General features: G+C 43.1%; 1 non-coding gene across 1 annotated transcript; it reads left to right on the top strand.

Annotated features, from left to right (window-relative positions):
- The first annotated feature begins 2,057 nt into the window (after positions 1 to 2,057).
- Positions 2,058 to 2,139, top strand: trnas-aga (transfer RNA serine (anticodon AGA)). The gene has a single exon. It is a non-coding gene; the product is annotated as a tRNA-Ser (tRNA).
- The last annotated feature ends 20,849 nt before the right edge of the window (positions 2,140 to 22,988 follow it).

The raw sequence follows: 22,988 nt of genomic DNA, 5'->3' as shown, positions 1-22,988 counted from the left end.
AGACCTCACCCCCCTCTCCCCCCCCGGACCCCCCTGTGATGTTTTTAGAGGCCTGTGATGTTCCTAAGTGTGTGTTTTTACTGCTTTTAGCGCTGACTTCGTGTCTCTCTGACTTCGAAACATAATAGGGTCTTCGCCCAGAAGTACCTTCTGGCTCAGGCCCTAATAATAATAATAATAATAAAACGCAGCAATTTCAGATATAATTCTGCCACCATTGTTTTCAATGGGAGACCTCACCCCCCTGTCCCCCCCCGGACCCCCCTGTGATGTTTTTAGAGGCCTGTGATGCTCCTAAGTGTGTTTTTTTACTGCTTTTAGCGCTGACTTCGTGTCTCTCTGACTTCGAAACATAATAGGGTCTTCGCCCAGAAGTACCTTCTGGCTCAGGCCCTAACAAGAAAAACAAGACTCCCAACTGTCCCCTGACCAGAGAATTGTGACGAAGGCCCTCTGGTGGTTCGCACTATGTGCACTTGCAACTTCTCGGATGTTGTGTAAAGTTGCCATTTGCTCCACAAAAGCAGTGATTTTGCTCCAAAATAGAACCAAAACAATATTTTGTCTGTTGTTTTTTTGTTTTTTTTTTTTTTATAAGTAGTAAATTACCTCTTAACCAGCTCCATTTGTCTTCGTGTATGTCCTTTTTAACAGACACTTGTATTGATCATGTATATTTCAGGGCATCCTCTTCGTATGAAATACTTCACTTGATAAGGGCCCGTAGATCCGTCTCTGTGATGTTTGGCTGCTGTCTTCTCCCCCTCTGTCCCGTCATTATGGTCCAGCTGCCTTGCGCCATCACTCTCTGTAGTCTCTCGGTCTCGTCCTCCTCCTCCACCTGAATCCCCATATTCCTCAGCATGGGTGCAGCATCCATTAATGTGGCAAACGTCTTTGTCCCGTCTTCCAGAAAGACTTTCAGCTGTGCAGGATATGGAGATTGTGCCTTCACGTTCTTCTCCTTTAGTTTCTTTATAACTTCCCTTACTTGTTTCCTCTTTTTTTGTACTTCATTTGTGTAATCCTGGTTAAAGTAGACGTTACGTCCCTCATACGTGAGCTTTTTCTTCCATGCTTCTTGAATCAGCCGTTCTTTCACCCTGTAGTTGAGGAAGCGAACAATTATTGCTCGCGGGGGGGTCGTGTTTTCTCTCGGCTTCGTAGTCAGTGATCTGTGCGCTCTCTCGAAATGAACCGCCATTTTATCAGGGAAGTTCATTGAGGACTGAATAAAATGAGTCACAAATCCTATGGTGTCGTTTTTCTCAGCACCCTCTGGGATTCCGTGTATTCTTATGTTGTTTCTTCTTGATCTTGATTCCAAGTCCTCGCATTTCGCGGACAGCCTTGCCTCGTGTTGAAGTAGAAAAGTGACCATTCTTTCCAGCCTCGCCGTCCGGCCTTCCGTGTCGTTAATCCTCTCTTCCATCTCATCTGACCGCTGCTCCAACTGAGCCATTTTCTCCCCCATTTTAGCTATTTTAGCTTCTAGTCTTGCTAAGGCTCCTTTGTTTTCCGTCACCGCGTCTGCATGTTCTTGGCGTAGTTTACGGAGCTCCGCTAATATCATCGATACCTCGTCTCCGGACATCGCCATCCCCGGTGCGGCGCTCCGCGCTCCACCGGCGCCTGTATCATTCGCATTTTCTTTCTTAGCTGACTTCCCTTTTTTGTCCATTTTATTTCTCTTATCTTTAGTCTCTGATTATCCGCGTCCTCGACCCCTTTCTGCTGCTAATATCACGTTAAAGAGCTATTTTTACATTAGTTTTCTCTCGGAGCAATTCTCCCTCGTGTCTTCTACATCATGGCGTCACCGGAAGTCCCTTCACATGATTTTCATTCAGAAACAATAGAATTGTCAAAAACCACAACAGTTTTCAGCTTGCTGGTAAACAACACACACACACACACACACACACACACACACACACACACACACACACACACACACAAATAGTTTGTGTTTGTGAGAAGATAAAAAAAAATCTACTGTGCTTTGATGAAGATTAATTGTTGAATATCAATCCTCTACTCATGTGTGTGGGAGTGTAGTTGTTGTGGCCGAGTGGTTAAGGCGATGGACTAGAAATCCATTGGGGTCTCCCCGCGCAGGTTCGAGTCCTGCCAACAATGTTGAACTGCTGTTCCAGAGGAGACAACATCTGCTCCTACTGTAGGTCCATGTGTCAAAGGTTTTCTTTCAAGGGCTGTAGCAGCTGATGATGAGGGAGAGAGAGAGGATTGGTAGCATGTTGTCTTGTCTCAACCATTCTGGTGTTGACCAAAATCTTTGTTGATACTCCAGTGGTGGTGAAGGTGATGGAAATGTTCCAAGTGGGACGGTTCCATGTTCAACCAGTTTCATCTGGAACTGAGGTGGAGCTTAGGGTTACGTAGGAATAGGTTTGGTTTAGTCCCTGGGAATGTCAGTTGGTGTGTGTGTGTGTGTGTGTGTGTGTGTGTGTGTGTTTACTTGCAGACTTTCCCTTGTGACAGCTGATTTGGTTTGGAATCCATCTTAGTCAGGACATTTTGAGAAATTCTATCATGTAGTTGGAGTTACTTTGATTTACAACACTGGAAAAAAAATCCCCTCCCCTCCAAAAACCCTCCTCTTCAACTTTGTACCCAAGTTCTACAATTCTACAATTCTACAATTTCATTTAGCAGACGCTTTTGTCCAAAGCGACGTACAACACAAGCCAGAATTTAGACTTAATTAAGGAAAAGTCCATAGGAAGCGCAAAAGTGCTTCAGTTGTGATTTGGTCACAGGTACCGCCATCTAGTGGCAGAAGAAGTGTCGCCCCCCCCCCTCCCTTTTTTTTTTGTCTTTTTTTTGACAGACATACAACATCACACAACACAGTTAGTGCTACATAATCACTAAGTGCTGGGTCTTGGACCCTCTGACTTATTCTACCCCACAGCACAAAGAGGAGAAGAGTCAGGTCAAGTGCCTCGGTGCTCTCTGAACAATTGAGTCTTCAATTGTCTCTTAAAAGTAGAAAGGGACTCAGCAGAATGCATAGAGTTGGGTAGTTTGTTCCACCATTTGGGAACAACAGAAGAGAAGAGTCTGGCTAGAGATTTGGAGCAGCGTTGGGCTGGAAGCACCAGGCGTGCTGCTGCATTCTGGATCATCTGCAGAGGCTTGAATGAGCATGCAGGGAGGCCTGCCAGAAGAGAGTTGCAAGTTGTCTCCTCATCAGGCACCACAGGATCCAGTAGGTTCAGTTAAAACAAGTCATTAGAGATTTAAAAAAATGTCCATCAAACACAAAATAAGGCTTCAAATAGGTTTCCAATTTTACTTCATGTTGACACATTTTGTCCATTTAACATCAGGACTGCTCCCTGATCGTCTCCATGACCTCATCCCAGCACCAGAGACTTTGCTGTGACACAACAGCAGACAGCAACAAGGACTGCTGCAGTGCACTTGGTAATTGGATGCACTGAAGTCATCCATTCATGTCAGTGATGTCACTTGGCAGGACTGTCATTGCCGTCTCATTCTAGAAAAGAATCCAGACTCCACATGTGGCTCCCATGATAACTGATGGACCTCTGGTTGGAGGCTGGACGATGATGTTTGGTCTGGGGGGGTTAAGATGGTGGGGGCTGTTTCAGTTCTAGTGCTGAAGGCTTTCGCCATGACAGTCAGACTCTCAGCTGTCCCTCATGTTCCCTCAAATGTGCAGTGTGGACCTCACACTCTGAAATTAGCCTGAAAACTCTTCATGAAAAGCAGGAGACTCAGAGTCTCTGTGGCTCAATCGGTCAGCGTGCTTAGTTAGTCTTGGTTTTCAGAAATCATACAGCATACAAATAATAGCAGGTTGAAACACATTTATTTAAAAGAATTTAACATGGTCACACACACACACACACACACACACACACACACACACAGAGCCTGTCTTTGGTATAAAATGGTCTGTCACGTTCTCTCACATTGCACAACAACAAAACAAACAAAGACGGCCATGTCCAGTGTGGTCCTGGATATGACGACTGGACTGCAGGGTCCCAGTATCACTGTGACAATTCTTTTACTAGCTATGACCTTGGACAAGAACTTCTCAGGAGGAAACTTATCATGGTGGCACAGTGAAGAAAACTGGACCTGAGCTGCCTGCTGAAATCTTGCAGGTGAAGGACAGAGCTCCACCTCTTTGACAGACACCACCACTGTTGGCTCATGTTGTCAGTTTTTGACACACACGCATCTAAACACACACACACACACACACGCATCTAAACACACACACACACACACACACACACACACACACACACACATGCATGTTCTTGCACACAGAGACTTTTCCTCTGTTTTTGTTTTTTACTGGTTTTGAACCAGTAGTTGGTTTCTGTTGGTTTGATTTGCTTGACTGGTTGTTGTTTGTTTGACCTTGCAAATCCATATTTTGGGTTCTGGCTTGTTCTGCTTTTCATTTTGTGTTTGTATCATGTGAAAGTGACATAATTAAGACAAAAGACACTGTTAGAACAGAAAGATCCAGAAAACCCACCAACCAGAGGTTTGTCTGGTACAGATGTGGAATTATTGGCTCACACAATGTTGAGGCAACTGGGAAGAAGACAAAAAAAAAAGGCTTGTGTGATTCAGACATTCATCAAAAATGGTCCTGTCGAACTGTTCAATGTGTCATGACTTCAGAAGCTCAAATCCTCTCTAAGTTCTAGTGAGAGTGGAAGAGATTATAAAATGAGAGAAGCAGGGCCCTCACTCAGAGCTGAAACAGCTCAGTTGGGAGAGCGTTAGACTGAAGATCTAAAGGTCCCTGGTCCCATCCCAGGTTTCAGCAGAGGAACAGCATTGACTTTACTTTCCAGTGGAGGAACTGCAGACATGAAGGAAACTACCATCTTGTCCTGTGCATTCTTATGACATTAAAGACATTTTTGGAGCCTCTTGTTGGATTTTGCCACAGAGAATCAGAGCCAATCAAAAGCATGGTGGACTTTAACATGGAGGATTGAACAAGTCAAGAAAGCAGCAGTTTGACCTTCACAGGTGTTTCTTTTCCTGTCTAAATGCTGTAGAAAGAGCCTGAGTAGCTCAGACGGTAGAGCATCAGACTTTTAATGTGAGGGTCCAGGGTTCAAGTCCCTGTTCAGGTGCTGTGGATGTTCCAGTGTTTGACAACCTGGTAGTGGATGAAGTTTAGTGTTGAACAAACTGTCTTCATCAAAAGTAGAAGTGTTCTTGTCTTGCCACTGTGAGACTGTTGCTAGAAAAGTGACCAATAATAATTTCATGTGGCATGAAATTAACAAAAGACCCACATTAATGGTTGCAGGGGGGCTGGAGCCTATCCCAGCATCTACGGGCGAGAGGCAGGGTTCACCTGTGAGCTCTGTCAGGTATGAAGGAACCTGACTGTTGAGGACGTCAGACCTGCAAAGACACAAACACACCCACCAACAGGACCCTGCACACACAACGCTGCATAGGACCCAGGCCTGGGGCCGTCACCAGTGTTCCCATAGAAACCACCAGCGTAGTCCAACATTGGGAACATGAACTGTGTTATAATACTTTTCCAGACGTCTTATGGAAAAAGTCAACAGAACGACAAAAGTCATTTTAGCCAACCAGATATTTGCTTGGACACTGAGTTCATGTGAAATTTAAATGACAGCTGAGAATCACGCCAGAGGCCTGGATATTCAAAGTCTTCAACTTTTGCTTTTGTTGTTCCATCAAGAAAGCCAATGAGCCAGTTAGTTGACAACCAAGAATCAGGTCAAACGGAAAACAACATACGATATGAGGTTTTTCTTGTTTCTTGATGGGCAGCCAAAAATATTTTCAGCATTGGATCATTAAAGTCTGTTTCATTTCTGATGTCGTGTTCTAAAATAATTGCTCACCTAAGAGGATTCTAAAAAGTCAGACTTTCTCAGTGATATTCTCTTCTCAGGCTTTCAAATCTTTTAAATTTCCATTTTCCACAAGTGAGTAGAAAGTTGTTACTCTCTTTGAATCCAGGATTTAAATCTGTGGTTCATTTCATGAGGCTTGAACCCAGGATTAAAAGCACATCATTAAATGACTTGTAGTGATATTCTCCTGTTAACATTCCAAATTATTCATTGAGATTTGGACATTACGGAAACATTTTTCCAGATTTTGATGGGCCAGTACAGCAGGAACTGGGGCTCATTCATGTCGTGGTTTAAATTTGAGCCTGGGTTTCTTCCCCTGCAAGATAAATCTGGAAAGCATTTTGTTCAATTCAGAAACGGTTTTGAAGGCAATTTCTCCAGTTGGTCCTGGAACTAGAAAGAGATCTTGTGGTAGGACATTTGTTTTTACTCTATCAATCCTGTGACTCAGACTCAGAAAGGAAATGGAGTTCCATCTTCTTCTATCATCTTCAAGGAGTTCTGGCCCCAATCCAGGTGGAGGTTTTCCTCCATGTGTTCTGGAGGTGAGTGATTAAAGGTCAGAACCTGTGTTTTAGAATGGAGAATTAATATCCAGCAGAGCTTCCCAGTGTTTCAAAGAGTTTTATTAATGCAGCTCCTGTGTTAGGGGGCTCACTTCAATATTTGAAAACATCATCAGCGTCCAGCGCCACCTTGTGTTCTTCTCCATTTATGTAGACACCTTTAATATTTGTGGTCTCTCTCAACCACTGTACGAGGGGCTCGATATGAAGAGCTGGAAGCAGCAGGAACTGGGGGGTCATGTCTCATGGTCTCTCTTATTTTGATATCCCATTTGTGTCCTTTTCTTCCTGTTTTAGTTTGATGTCGAACCTCCCCTCTCATTTTCAGGTTACTTCACTTGCCCTTGTCTTCTGTTTGCCTGAGTCTCTCGGTGCATCTGAATAGACGTCAGGACTCTGACAGGGAACGACCTCAGCAGAGACTCCTCTATTTCGAGGAAAGGAGAGCTGAGAGAACACTTTTTTGACATCATTCAACATCCTCAGGGACGATCGTTTACAAAGTTCGATTCAATATAGGACACATAAAATCACACCACATGAAGCAGGCTAATGAATAATAAATCAAATATAAAAATGCTTTATTTTAAGATATAAAATATCTTGTGAATATCTGGAGCTTAATTCCAGAGGCAGACCTCCTCAGGTGATGGAATTTATATTTGACATGTTTACCATTAAATGAGACACATTTGCAGTCCATTGAAATCTACTTGTGTTCATGGTGAGTTGATTTCAAAACATGAGCTGACAGAATCTACGTTTAGGTAGGAACCACCATATCCAGGGGTCTGGACCTTTTTGTAGTCAGAGCCATCAAAGTAGCAGACTAAGCTAGCAGAAATTAGCATTGAGAAGAAACTGATACCTGGAGCCTACTTTTGGGTCTGGTCAAGTGATACCAAAATAATATGACATCATTGTCAGACTGACGCCTGCTCAACACTGACCAAACACCGCCCTATTGCATTGTGGGAAAATTCTGCTTGGTTTGTGTCCATCAATACACACAAGAAATTTGTCTCATGCTGCCGTAACCCGGAGTCAAACCAGGGTTGCTGAGGCCACAACACAGAGTACTAACCACTATACGATCACGGCCTCCTCAACACCAGATTGAGCTTCCATTTCTTTGTCTCAGATGAGATCAAAGAAAGAATTCTAAAACCAAACACAAAACTCTGAGATCAAAGGTTGATGTTCCCCAAGGTTCAATTTTAGCTCAGACCCTCTTCAAGGTGGAACCAGCAGAGGAGCTCAGTAGAGACAACTGGACAGCAGCAGGACAGAACAGAGGCTCTCCACAATGGCAGGAGACAGGAAACAGGTTTGGACCATCTGGGCTTCTGTCTACTTTGATGGTTTTTAAAACATTGAAGGAAATTGTAAAAATCAACATTGTGTTTAAATCATGATTTCTAGTTGAGTGTGTTTGCTCATCTGTTACAGAAGCTTCTTCTAGAGTTGACCCTGAATGAGTGGAGGGACCTTTTTGATCATCAGGACTGCTTTTTGATGCCCTGATGGTGCATCGGGGTCATCATGTTCCTCCACCATCTGCAGGGGTTCCAGGACTGTTGTGGTGTTTGTGGGAACTGCAGGGAGAAGCTGAGAACTGGAGAGGAAGTCCTGGACTCCAGCAGACCTCTCAACACCTGCAGCATTTTTTCAGCTCCACCAAACCCAACATTCACTGCCTCCTCATCATCTGGGCATCAAAAGCAGCTCAGACCTGCTGCAGCTCAGCAGACCTCAGCCATTTTTAGGATGTCTCCATGATTCTCCTTCACATGATTTTCATTCAGAAACAATAGAATTGTCAAATACCACAACAGTTTTCAGCTTGCTGGTAAACAGTATTTCAACTTCCATTCCACTGTGTAATGGCAGTGACTGATGTGTACTATATGCAGTACTAATCAAGTACAGCCCTGACTGAAACTTTATTTCCAATTATAGGAAGGATAAGAATGTTGAAATGGACCAAGCAGGAATAGAATCTCAAGTCATGTCAACTTTACTGAGCAGCACTCAGTTAATTTCAGGAAACACAAGACATTTTTACCACATGTCAATGAAGTAGTCAGCAAAATAAACATGACACTAAACAGTAGTTGAGGGAGAGCAGAGCTGGAAATAAGACATTACTGGGAGGGGAATAAATCTGAAACATGCAGAACCAGAACACAGCCACAGCTTTCTGTCATTTTCTGTCTCAAATACTTGACAAGTTTCAGCTTGGTCCAAAACCTGCTCACCTCTCTGGGTGTCAAGTGTGTCTGCACCGTCTGACCAAACTGCATCAATTGTATGAGTCTTATTTCCTGCAGATCAACTCTGGGCAGTGTTGATTGCAAGAAGAAAAAAAAGTGGAAAAATAATGGAGTCTTTGCCAGAAGTTCCTTCTGGCTCAGGCCCTAAAAAGTGCTGTCAAGTAACGTTAGAACCAAGCTCTTTTGTTCTCCTGCTGTCACTGTCAAGTGCCAGCTTAACATGTGAGAGGTAGCAGGATCCATGCATGTGTTCATGTTTACAGCAGACAAGGAGGAAACCTTGGAGGATTTCAGTGACTTTTAGCAGTGGTTCACACTTCAGGTGTGAAAGCTTCTCAGTATAAAGTTTTAAGTGAGCAAGCCAGGAGTTGAACCTAGAATCTTCTGACAGTAGTCAGTCACGCTATCCATTGCACCACCAGCCCTGTGAAAACCTCTTCATGTTCATGTGTACTTCATTTTAAAGGAAATCCAAACGATCTGGTGGCATTTTCAGGGGACACAATGATGCAGTGGTCAGCACTGTGGCCTCACAGCAAGAAGGTTCCAGATTCGAGCCCCAGCTGTGTGGAGTCTGCATGTTCTCCCTGTGTCTGTGTGGGTTCTCTCTGGTACTCCAGCTTCCTCCCACAGTCCAAAGACATCAAGAGGGGACGAGGCTGATTGATACTCTAAATTGACTGTCGGTGTGGCTGTGAGTGTGAATGGTTGTCTGTCTCTATGTGCTGGCCCTGTGATGGACTGGTGACACATCCAGGATGAACCCCGCCTCTTGTCCGAAGGCTGCTTGGATAGGCTCCACCCCCACACACAAACCTTGACATATAATCAGTGGAGAAAAGGAAATTTATCAACACTCATGACTTCATCTGTTTTGAGAAATGAACTGGATATAAACTCTGAGAATTCAGAGTAAGGACCAGGAGGATGGGACACAATAATAGATAGGAGGAAATGTGGAGTCTGGGTTCTTTTCTAAAATGTGATGGCAATGACAGTCCTGCCAAGTGACATCACTGACATGAATGGATGACTTCAGTCACATGACTGGATGACTTCAGTCACCTGACTGGATGACAGTGTAGATGCCAATGTAGAGGTTGGGGAAATAGTCTCTGAGAATCCAGCTTGAACCAACGCCCTCCTTGTTCTTCAAAAACCCAAACAGCGACCATCAGTCTCCCTTCAATCCTGTACTTGGGTTCAATGTTGCTGTTCCATTTAGCAGCAGTAGGTGTCGCTGTGATACCAGGTTCAGTTCAAGATTCCCAACTCCAGCTCATGTTGGTGACCTCAGTGGCAGGGGAAAATGGCGCTTCAGTGGATCATGTGGATCAACTCATGTCTGTCCTCACTGCTCCACAGGTCTGTCAAATGTTCTGTAAAATAGTTTGAGCACAGCAGAGATGCTAGATTAGGAGTTGATGGGAGTTGTTGCAGATACCAGTGTCCAAAGTCCAGCTTGAACCCAGTTTGTGCCACTTATTTGTCAAGCTAGCAGAGATTCTTTTCACTGCCAAGCTAAAGTGACTTCTGTCAACAAAGGTAAACATACAAAAGGATATTTCTACTGTCAGTTCAAGATTTTTATCAAACTCCTTTTTCATAGCTTCAACCTTCCTCTTGTGTTAGCTTTCTGTTCCCATCTCTTATGTGAACAGGCCGGTTTTGACCCACGTCTTCAATCAGCTTTCAAATAAACTAAAAACAATTTTCTATCATCCAAGTTGTTTCCCATCTCTTGGTTTCCTTGTTAGGCTTCCTTATCCATGGAAATATTGATTTGAATATTTTGTTGTGGGCCTCTGGACCTTTTTGTAGTCAGTAAACCCTCGATTTCAGTTTAAAAAAATGGTAAAATGAACCTCAAGAAAATCATAGAAATAAACAAAAGGTTGTTGTGTTTCCTGACCATTACTGAGGGGTGTTAGAACACATCTCTGACATGATTTGTTAGGGCCTGAGCCTGAAGGTACTTCAGGCGAAGACCCTATTATGTTTGCTCGTTTTCAGTCAATCAGTCAATAAACTCAGGCTCCGGAAAAGGAGACGAGTTCGTAATACGTATGAGTATGATTTATGTATGACACATACAGGAGGACAGAGAGGAGTAGAGAGAAGCCCAGTGCACCATGGGAGATCCCCCAGCAGCCTAAGCCTATAGCAGCATATCTAAGGGCCAGCCTAAGCAGCCCAACTATAAGCCTGATCAAAAAGGAAGGTCTTTAGTCTGTTCTTCTAGGTCGAGAGGGTGTCTGCATCCTGGACCGAAACTGGGAGACGGTTCCACAGGAGGGGAGCCTGATAGCTGAAGGCTCTGGCTCCCAGTGTACTTTTAGAACTCTAGGAACCACCAGTAACCCTGCATCCTGGGAGCGAAGGGTTCTAGCTGAATAATAGGGGACTAGGAGCTCTGTCAGGTATGAAGAAGCCTGACTGTTGAGGACTTTGTATGTTAGAAGGAGAATTTTGAATTCTCAAAGGCAAGGCAAAAGGCAGACAAAGGCATGGACTAGTTTTTCTGCATCTTTTTGAGACAGGATGTGTCTGATCTCAGCAATGTTTCACAAATGAAAGAAAGCAGTCCTAGAAATTTGCTTAATGTGGGCATTAAAGGACAGATCCTCATCAAAGAGAACTCCAAGGTTCCTTAGGGTCGTGCTGGGGGCCAAGGTGATACCTTCCAGGGTACCGATCTCAGTAGATAAACTTGTAAAGTGTCATGTGATAACTTCTGTTGTGATTTGGCATTTATAAATAAAATTGACTTGACTTGACTTGACTTTGAAGTTAGAATTAAATGTTAAGTAGAAAAATCTTCCCTCTTCAATCCTGTCACTCAGTGTGGTAAACTGTTTCAAACAAATTCTACTGTTCAACAGTTCAAGTGTTTCTGATGAAGCTGAATGTGCTCTCTTATACTTTCCTCAATTGTGTTTCTTTCATGTCCTCCTGAGATCAAAGACAGAATTTTAGGTACTGTCAAAGTCCTGATGACATCATCAGGAATTCTGACTTTGATCTGGAGACTCTTGCTTTAACCTGAATTTGATCTGACTAATCTTTTAGTTTAGGTTGCATGATACCGACCACCTCATTTCTCCTGATGGACTGGTGACCTGTCCAGGGTGAACCCTGCCTCTTGTCCAATGTCACCTGGGATCGCCCCCCCCCCCCGTGACCCTTAAAGGATAAGAATAGAAAGTGGATGGAGGGATGGACTTCACACTGAAATCAGCTGATCTGATCCACATTCTAATTGAAAAAGTAGTGTATATAATCATGTATATAAAATTTTGTAGTATCTTTCCAAAGCCTCACTTGCCTCCCCTGACCGCACGTCACTGACACACACACACACACACACACACACACACACACACACACACACACACACACACACACACACACACACACACAGCCGAGACATGCAGCAGCTCACAGTAACTGCCTCCGTCACACAGCAGATAGACTCCTTTCTATCATAAGATAAGAAGTAGAAAATGGATGGAAGTGATGGTTGAACTGATGAACAGGTGATTTGTCCAAAAGTCAACATCAGATTCATTTCCAATCTGTGGAAGCAGTTTCATCTTGAGGTTCCAGGTAAGAACAGCCAGCTGTGGGCTGACACAAATCTTTTCAGGAGCACTTCTATGCACCAGACCTACCAGGTTGAATTGTGTCTGTATTCTGAGGGCAGCAGGAGGACGGAGGAGTGAGGACACACACATTTGGGAACTGAGAGTAGCTGTGTGTGTGATTTCCCCTTCAAAGATAAAACCAGCTCCTTCATGCTGGCTTTGAAGGCTTACAGTCACACTGACTCTGGTGGTCTCAGTTGAGCTACAGAGGGTCCACCAAGACCACCAGACACCTCAGCTTCCCAAAGACAGTCCACCCCCAGGATCTTGCCCCCTCTCTGCCCAACTCAGCCCTCCATTCATAACGTGACTTTGTCTCAGTCTCTTCACAATGCCAGTCACTGAAACACTGACGATGTGATGGGGGCTTCCTGTCTTTATTGCATTTTCTTCAAAGGATCCCGTGTGTCTTCTTTCTCTCTGTCTGTACTGAAGTGTGGTATCAGGCCCAGCTTGAATGGGTGACTGTGTCTGAGTGGCTCAGCTCAACTGAGACCACAGTCATTGTGTATCATCTCTGTTGTTGGAGAGCTCTGTGTGGTCCCTGATGGTCTAGTGGCTAGGATTTGGCGCTTTCACTGCCGCGGCCCGGGTTTGATTCCCGGTCAGGGAATGAGTTCTTTAGAGGTTGAAACTGGATACAGGAAAGGTGGTCCACATTATGGTGGAGGTGATGAACTGTGAATCCATCGTTGGCTCCACTCTCACCCCCATTGCCAGTGTTCTTGGTTCACTCTGCCATGGCCCCAAGTTGAAGGGGAACTGTCACATTCAGATTCAACCCTTTGTTAGACACTATTAAGTCACTGACTCCTGCAAGGACAAACTCTGTAATCCTCCTTAGTAGCTTTGGTTCCTTCTCAGCACAGAAAGTGTGTTCACTGATGTAGGAACAGAAAAACTTAGAGCTCCAGTCCTTCGTTCCTTCCTCCACTGAGCAGAACAAACACAGAACAGTGAGGCAAGGCAAGGCAAGGCAAGTTTGTTTGTACAGCACATTTCAGCAACAGGACAATTCAACGTGCTTTACATAAAACAAACATAAAAAGACATTCAACATAATTAGAGAAAGTAAAGACAGAGAAAGACATTCAACACAATTAGAAGAGTTACATTGCAGCTTAAGTAAAGTTAGAGATAGAAGCTAAACAGGCAGATAGAAGTTACAGTGCAGTGTGAGATACTGATCAGAGGCCTCAAGTTTGATTTAATAATAGGCCACGGTAAACATATGGGTTTTTAGCTGTGATTGAAAAGAACTGAGAGTTTCAGCAGACCTACAGTTTTCTGGGAGTTTGTTCCAGATATGTGGAGCGTAGAAACTAAATGCTGCTTCTCCGCGTTTGGTTCTGACTCTGGGGACAGAAAGCAGACCTGTTCCTGACGACCTGAGAGGTCTGGATGGTTCAAAACGTACCAGAAGATCAGAAATGAATTTTGGTCCTAAACCATTCAGTGCTTTATAAACCAGCAGTAGTCTTTTAAAATCAATTCTTTGGCAGACAGGAAGCCAGTGTAAAGACCTGAGAACTGGAGTGATATGATCTACTTTCCTGGTCTTCGTGTGGACTCGAGCAGCAGCATTCTGAGTCAGTTGGAGCTGTCTGATGGATTTTTTAGGGAGACCTGTGAAGACACTTTTACAGGAGTCGAGTTTATTGAAGATAAACGCATGGACAAGCTTTTTTCAAATCCTGTTGGGACATCAGTCCTTTAACCCTTGATATGTTCTTCAGGTGATAGTAGGCTGACTTTGTAATTGTCTTTATGTGGCTGTTAAGATTCAGGTCTGCGTCCATGACTACACCAAGATTTCTGGTTTGGTTTGTGCTTTTAACATTACTGATTGAAGCTGAGCTCTGACTTTTAATCGCTCTTCTTCAACTCCAAAAACAATTATTTCAGTTTTATCTTTGTTCAGCTGAAGAAAATTCTGGCACATCCAATGGTTGATTTGTTCAATGCACTAACTTAGTGTTTGTATTGGGTTATTGTATCCGGCCAAGGAAGCAACGGTGCTTCAAGCAAAAGGACCAGAGATCAGCAGCCATGTTGCCTCAGCAGCTTGAAGGTGACTCTTGTAGGGAGACCATTTCATTTCTTGTTCACTCTCCCAATGAAGCTGATGTGTTTCAAAAGATCAAGTTAGGAAGCAGCAAAATGCACCGAGTGACCTCAAGTTAATTTTAGGTTGGAGGAGCAGAGCTCTGGTTCCGCTGGTATCAGCCCGGTCCAGTGTTGTGGATTTCTCTCTCTTCTCTCCAACATTGTAGACCAGCAAAAGCAAGTTAAGAGCAAAAACAGGTTTCTATCAGGTCGTCTCTCTAAATGCTGCACGTCTGTGCTGATAAACGTCTCATGATTGTGGTTTGTCTCCACCGGCCTCCCCCCTCCTCTCTATCAGCCTCTGACTCTCACTTTCACCCAATGTCCTCCCCTTCCTCCTGCTTCTACGGCTGAACAAAGATTTGTAGATTTGACACAAAAATACAAGCCTGTGGTGCAACGCTGCTTCTCACACAGAAATACATGGAAACACTTGGCCCTCAATCTGCTGGTCTGACCAACACATTCACTTGCAGGGTTCTTTTAACAGGCCTGAAATCACCAGTTCAGTTTCCCTGCTTTGAAATATGTGGTGACAATGTGTGAACATGACCAAGTTAAAGGTTGAAGTACTGCAGTTACTACAAGATAAGAAGTACCTGGATGATGAAGCCTCTTCAAGATATTAAAGCAAGTCCAGTTGCTTTTATCCTTTAAACTCAAATCTGATCCAGGATCAGTGAGTTGACACTCAAAACTATCATTAAAGTGAATTAACTTTTTTCCTGTCTGTTCTATTTATGATTTGTCTGGCAGGTTTGTTATTAATATTCCAGGAATGTGTGTCAGTTTTCAGTCTTTTTTTCCTGTTTCCTTCACAAACATGGGGGATGAAGTCCTGAGTGACGATCAAGAAACTCCCTAAAAATGAGAAGTAACGACAGCAAGGAAATCACCTGAAGTCAGTAAAAGTGTCATTTTGATAAATGGATTTAAAAGTCAGATCAGAGATTTTGTCAGAGTTTACTTTTATTAAATGCCTGGGAAAAGCTTGCTTTCATCCTGAGCTCAGGAGGGTTCACTGTTTTGTTGTGCAGTGTTGTGTTTTTGCCTCTGGAATGAAATTTCATTCTTATGTACACTGCTTGTTCGATCTACCCATCTATCTTTATTCTCTCTCTCTCTCTCTCTCTCTCTCTCTCTCTCTCTCTCTCTCTCCTCTGACCTTCATTAGCAGTCCAGTGAAACTCAGCTAATTTATCTGAGGACTTCACTTTGAAACCCTCTGTTTCAGACACGCTGTCGTCTGCCTCCTCAGATGCTGAAACTGTCAGAGGTCCTAAAAAATGTCTGGAGAATCATGGATGAGATTCACCTCTAGTAGGATTTAACAAAACATCTCTGTGTTGTTAAATGCAGTTGACATGAAATGTGTTAAGTTGGTCAGGCTTGTTTTATGAAGTAGGTGTCGTTTTATATCAGGAAACAGGAGATGTGGTGCTGACAATCTGGTGCGTCTGCAGCAGTGAAGGAGAGGAAACTGCTCATCTGATCAGAAGATCATGAGTGTCACAACTCTGATGTGGATGACGTGTCCGACCCTCAGCTTTATCTTTGTATCACTTCAGCACATCAGGAGCTGTTGACACGGACATGAAAAGCTGCACTTAAGAGTCCTGATGAGGAAATAAGAGTGAAGAAACTAGTAGCAGACGATCGGAGGAGCTTGACACTGGACATGGATGGCAGGGTGCTGCTGGTGCTGCTGGTGCTGCTGGTGCTGCTGGTGCTGTGGAGCTCAGGTAGGCTTCCTGTTGGAGGTGTTGTTGATCTGCATGGTTCAGATAGACGTGTGTTTGAAACGGCTCAAATCAACTGGCTCATGTCCTGGAGGCAGCAGCTGCATTTCTGGATTGACTCCCTCACTGTTTGCTCCAGTCGGCCCTCAACTGCTCTGATGTTCTGTGTTCCGTATGTCAAGAAGTCAAATAAATGGACTGTTCTCCAGTTGTAGTGTGCTGGTACAAACACAGTTGTTCAATCACATGAGGTGGCTGAGCTGCTGCTAAACCCAGAGAGTGTCGGTCCACCACAGTCTAACTAGTCTCAGCTTAGTTTCAGATCAACTTGAAAAATATTCTTTTAATTTACATGAAGCAGGAGAGACAAGATAACAGGAAAGCTGAGAAAAGACTGAGTGTCAACAACTGAACCATGAAATAAGAAACTAGAATCAAAGAAACTGAAGCCACATTTACAGAAATTGTGTGTGTGTGTGTGTGTGTGTGTGTGTGTGTGTGTGTGTGTGTGTGTGTGTGTGTGTGTGTGTGTGTGTGTGTGTGTGTGTGTGTTTGGGGAGGGGGGGTTAGAACCAGAAAAGACTTTATTGCCAATGTTGTGCGTTGAGGAGCGATTTGGTCAAAATTATAATTGTCAATAATTATGAATATAATTTTTGATTATTGAATTAAATACTAATTCATATTGAATATTAATCAATTGGGGCACCACCCTGATGAGTTCAGGGAAACTAAAATTTTGACCAAATTTGGAAAAATTGTCAGTCTCAAACAGAGTTTATCCACTAAACAGTCAATATTCTGTAATATCAACTAAACAGGGACAACTCTGATCTTAGAAGGGTGAGATCAGAGCGCTGCCTATCACTGAGACACGTGACCACAGTTTTGGACACAAAAGACACTGCGACTTCTCTCTTATGATTAAAAATGTTTATTAAACACAATGCATCAATCAATCAGCAACACGTTGGTATAACAGTTCAATCGAACCAAAAGATACAAAGTGATAACGTGTGTGTGTATGTGTGTGTATGTGTGTGTGTGTGTGTGTGTGTGTGTGTGTGAGTGTGTGTGTGTGTGTATGTATGAGTGTCCCAAAGAGAGAAGGAGGAGGGGGGAACCTGTCCAGTCAGCATCAGCAGCAGAGGCTCACAGCTGAGGCTGGCTAGCCACTAGTTAGCAGCGTCGGGTGTGGAACCAAACGAAAGGAGGAAGCTGCTGATGGAAGCCACCAGCCGCTATTCCATCTCCTCCCAGTTCAACCCCCAGACCCAATGTCAGGGCGTCTGCTCATGACATATTTGTCTCATTTATTTATTATTCATTTATTCAAGTAGTTGAGCAATCGGACGGTTGAAAGTCATTTTGTGTGTTTTCTCTTTAAAGAGGACTGGACAAACTGGAAAGGGAGAGGCAGGAAATTGGAGGAAACAATGAACAAGATTAATTCATGAATTGAAATGCTAAAATTAAAAGAATTATCTGGGGGGAAAAAGAAACTAAAAATAATTTTAACAAATCAATAATTCATTAATAATGAGAGACTAATATTGTGTCAGTGTTGTGTGTAAATTGATGGTGTGTGTGTTGTGTTCATTATCTTTGTATCTCAATCATATTAATAATGAATGATGAATATCTATCATGGTAGGCTGATGAATGACATCTGAAGAAGATCATTGTAAAAAGAAATAGAATAAATGAATGGGTAGAGAAATAAATCCTACTTTAAGGCCTTTTAACATTTGTAATTGAGAACCTCTGGTTTCTATCATACAGAAATATCAATAAAATATAATTCCACAATCATTTTGTAAAGCAAAGAATAAACAAACACATAGGAGACAAAGAGTAGAAATATGTAATTAATGACTATCACCATAATAAGAAAAACAATAACCATAGTTGTGATATTAATATAAAGGTGATGTCATCATTAAAAACGTTGTTAATGCCAGAACAATAATAGCAAGAGTAGTGATGAGAACCAGAAAACAGTGATGCCACAAAAACAGTGATAATAATAATAATAATAATAATAATGAGAGAGAAGTGTCACATTTCATTAATAACTTGTGTTTGGTAATAATAATGGTGAATGAGGATAAATTGTTCATCTCTGGTTTGCTGTTCCTATTTTTTCCTCCTCCACTTGCAGTGATTCCTCATACAGGATTTGTAGCATTTCTGCTGTCAAAAAACTTATAAACAAGCAAGTGGACGAGGAGAAAGAGACCAGAACATAGTTATAATGTCTGAAATGATACATTATTAATAATAAAATAGAACAAAATATTGATTGAGTGAGAGTATTAATAATAATAACAATAATAATAATTTCATCATGCAGTAATTCTGTATTATTCAGAATCAATGGTATCCTTTTCAATGCTTTTGTTGTTATCACCACGATCAGTAGAAATGTTTCTAATACAGCAACAATAATATCAAATATAATATGATTATGATATTGTAATGAAAACAATAAATGTATGAACAAATAAAGACATTTGAAAAAGAATAAAGGGTGAATGGAGCTGGTGTGTGTGTGTGTGTGTGTGTGTGTGTGTGTGTGTGTGTGTGTGTGTGTGTGTGTATTGAATGTGTTGGGTGTTTGTGTGTTCAATGTCACTTTGAGGGTTGGAGGTCAGGCATCTCAGAGGTTCATTTATTGATGGTAGTGGACCAGGTTTTACTGAAGTTGGTGGTTTCATGGCTGATGGATGCAGACATTTTTCCAGGGATTTCTGCTCATCAGCAGCTTCTTCCACTGTAGGATGTTGAGGTTGTTTGGAGGTTTCCAGTCTAACAGGATGGACTTCTGGGTGATAGTGAGTGCTGGAGGGGAATGCTGGAAGATGGATGATGGAATGGTCGTTGCCTCCTGGCTCCAGTTTGAACTCTTCTCCAGTGCGACCTCCATCATTTTTCTGTCCTCAGTAACTGTGATAATTGTGTGTACGTGTGAGCATTTGACACCAGAAAAGACCACTGAGGCAGGTTTACTGGTCACCAGCACCTCTCCTCTCCTGTGACAGGTCTCCTGCTCCTCTCCTCCTCCACTGAGGGAGGGGGGAGGGGGGAGGGGGGGCACAGCTCCCTTCTATTTCCTTTAAGTTGGCTCATAGCACCGTAATTGAAAAGGCCCTTGAAACTCATCATGACACAGTTGTTAATCCAGGTCTGAGTGAACATGACCCTCTCAGAGTCTTGATACTCCAGTCTGGAATTTCAGTTTCTTTTTGGAGTCCTTTCTCTATAAACCCATCATGATACTGGTCCTCTTTGGTGATGTAACAGACTTAAATACTCTTGTAACTGTCATGTCCATTCATGTAGTGGTGTTCTTTGTTTGCCATGTGTCTATGTTGTGTCATGACGTCCTGTTTTATTTTGAAATTTAACCATCCTCCCAGTTTCTGGTAACTTCCACTTCCCCGTGGTGGATTTCCCACCAGTCTGATTGTCTTCCCCACCCCGACTGTGTCCTCCTGTTTCCGTCACCTCATGAGTTTATGTCGTCTGCATTTCTCTTTGTCTGGTGCGAGTTTGTCTTTTCCGTCAGTTCCAAACGTGCTACGTCATTTAATGCCTCATCAAGTTTGTGTTTTTGTTGAATCTTTGTCTAGTCAGGTTTTGTTCTCCATGCCATGCTCCTTACCTGATCTAACTTTGAGTTTCTTTGTCACTTTGTCGAGTCAGGTTCTCCTCAGTCGAGTGAGTTTGAGTTTTTGTAGTTTAGGCTTTTTTCCTCATAAGAGTGGTTTTGATTTGTACTTTAGTAATAAACTTTCTTCATCTGGCACCTTGCCTGGGAGTCGTGGCTTTGGGTTCTCGTCCAAGCTCAAGTCATGACAGGAACAAAGATAAAGTGTGCACTTGATTTATTAGGTGGTACATAATTATTGAAGTGGTAAAATTGTTAAAATGTCAATAATCATATCATAAATCAAAATAATTCTTGGATAATATATCCTGGGAGACATGGTTGTGCAGTGGTCAGCACTGTTGCCTCACAGCGAAAAGGTTCCAGGTTTGAGCCCAAACTTGAGCACAGGATCTTTCTTTGTGGAGTCTCCATGTTCTCCCTGTGTCTGTGTGGGTTCTCTCTGGTACTCCAGCTTCCTCCCACAGTCCAAAGACATCAAGAGGGGACGAGGCTGATTGATACTCTAAATTGTCCGTAGGTGTGGCTTTGAGTGTGAATGGTTGTCTGTCTCTATGTGTTGGCCCTGTGATGGACTGGTGACCTGTCCAGGTTGAACCTGGCCTCTCACAGGAAGGCTGCTGTGATAGGCTCCAGCCCCCCGCCACCCTGAACAAGATAAGAGGTACGAAATTGATGGGATACATCAACTAACATAACGTGTTACTGTGACAGGCCTAATATACACTCGTAATTTTAGGAGGTGCACTTGTTCACCTGGTGCAATAAAAACATTTTCCACTGAATACGTACAAATAGCCTCGATGATGTATATTAAACATCAATTATAGATTCAAATTTGTCATTGTTCAGAGTACAAGTACTGACATGCAGCTAGCATCCAACCAGAAGTGCAAATCAACTGGAACGTGCAGATGAATCCAAGTATAAATGTGGAATAATGTTGTATTATACAGTTTAGGCAGGAGTGTCATGAGAATCACACCATTAACTTGCTGTGTACATGAGGTTAGATCACATATAAACAAAGCTAGTATGTTTACTTCAAACCAGAGGTGCTGCCTGGAAATGTAGCATCAGTCTTTATGTATTTAGCTGCTTCTCAAGCACATTTTCTTCTCCCTCCCTGTCGGCTCCACCCTTCTCCAATTGCAGTACTTTTGAGTCCCAAAATGCTGAGGCAGGTGAAGGAAAAGTGCTCTCACTTGACTGGACCTGCAGTGAGCAGTAGAAAGTAAAATGTAAAACTTATCCAGGAAGGCCAATTAGAGGTTGGACTTTTTGGACCAGCAGAGTCTCCATTCTGGGCTCAGGTGTTCCAGTGTGAGGGCCATGAATCTTCCCTCCTGGACTGTGGACGCTCAGGGTCTGGAAACACCTGCTCACCTGGCAAATCAGTTGGACTCATCTGCTCAGGTGCAGCTTTGGTTCAGGTCCTCCTCCGTCCTGTTGCATATTCATGTATTAATGATCCTCTTGTCTCTGCTCAGATGCTGATGATGTCAGGTTGGTGGGAGGAGCAAACCACTGTGCTGGTAGACTGGAGGTGAAACACCTGGGAGAGTGGAGAGCAGCAGAGACAGACTGGTCCTGGACCCTGAAGGAAACAGCTGTGATATGTAGACGGCTGGACTGTGGTTCTGCTGTCTCAACACAGCAGAGAGACGAGTCCTCAGAACGACTCATGTGGTTCATCAACTCTGAGTGTGTTCAGTATACATCAACACTGAAGGAGTGTGTGAGATCATGGAACTCTTCTGGTTCCACCATCCAGGAAATCACCTGCTCAGGTAACATTATTGACACTAACAGTCATGTGACTGAGATCCAGGACAAGTTGTCTTTGGCTGTTTACATGAACACAAATGTTCCTCTATGATTCTGACAATAACATAACAATTTTTTTAACCTTCATCTCGCCAGAAGACTCTCACTGCGTGTTTTCTCAATCGCATACTTCTATACTGCATACTTAAAATTTTGAGTCTACTCAACTCAAAATGGAAAAACGTATGGATAGTTTTCAAAAATTGAGAATGCAAAAGTTCCCGGATGACGTACTCCAATCAGTTAAGATTTTGAGTGTGCAACTGTGGACACTTGCTGTGGTGAGAGTCGGCCAACACTGACTTGTATAGAGTCATCTTTACATGAAATAACAGGAACAAGTAGGAAATTCTGTGTGGACACGGGTTTGAAAAGATAAAATCACTTGTCACCAAAATGTTGTGCTAAATAAATCACACAATTAAACTCTACAGACCGTTGCTTCTTCAGCCAGTAGAAGGAGGACATCGTGTTGTTGGTGCCTATTGTGGTGTAACAATGTGCGATGACCCTCCATTTTGCTTTTTTACTGCTTCAGAAATTGACAAACAAGCACAGGCAAAAGGAGGCGGTAATTAGCTGATGCTGATGCGGTGCTCGCCAGTCACAAATCTGTGTAGAAGAAGAAGACACCACGTCATCATTTTGAAGAGTGCACCGCACGGCAGGATGTGGTTTGGGACAGCACTGCACCCTCGAAACACGCGCACTGCGCGATTGAGTACATACTTTGCTTAGAATACTCAGTTTGAAAATTTTACATATGCAGTATGGAAGTATGTGATTTGGTACACAGTAATGCAGTCATGTTACTGTGATCCAGTACAAGTGACTTTGTTTTTTTACATGCACACAAATATTCACAAAACTCCAGTGTTTTTATTTTTTTACCTTTATTTAGTCCAAGGAAACTCACTGAGAGTGACTCACATTTGCAGGAGCACCCTGATCACATTCACAGTCATAGAACAGCAGCTGCTCAGTACCACCTCTGAGAGCCTTGCTCAAGGGCATCTTGGTGGTGTTAATGAGTGTGGCTGCTTCCTCCTACCAGTCCTGAGGATTGAACCAACAACCTTTTAGTTTCAAGTTCACTTCTCTGTCCTTCAGGCATGTGGTTGTCTAACTCTTGAAGCAAGTACCTCCATGATGACCATGGAACAGTGTCATAGCGCCTCTGTTCAGCTGCGTCAGAGGTGGACAGCATGTTTTCTCAGAGTCAGAGTGAGTCAGAGGCCA

The sequence above is a fragment of the Aulostomus chinensis genome, chromosome 4, assembly GCF_037954235.1.
Source record: "Aulostomus chinensis isolate RoL2024-O1b breed Wild chromosome 4, RoL_Achi_v1.0, whole genome shotgun sequence".
Lineage (NCBI taxonomy): Eukaryota > Metazoa > Chordata > Actinopteri > Syngnathiformes > Aulostomidae > Aulostomus > Aulostomus chinensis.
This window is presented reverse-complemented; position numbering and strand designations above follow the sequence as displayed.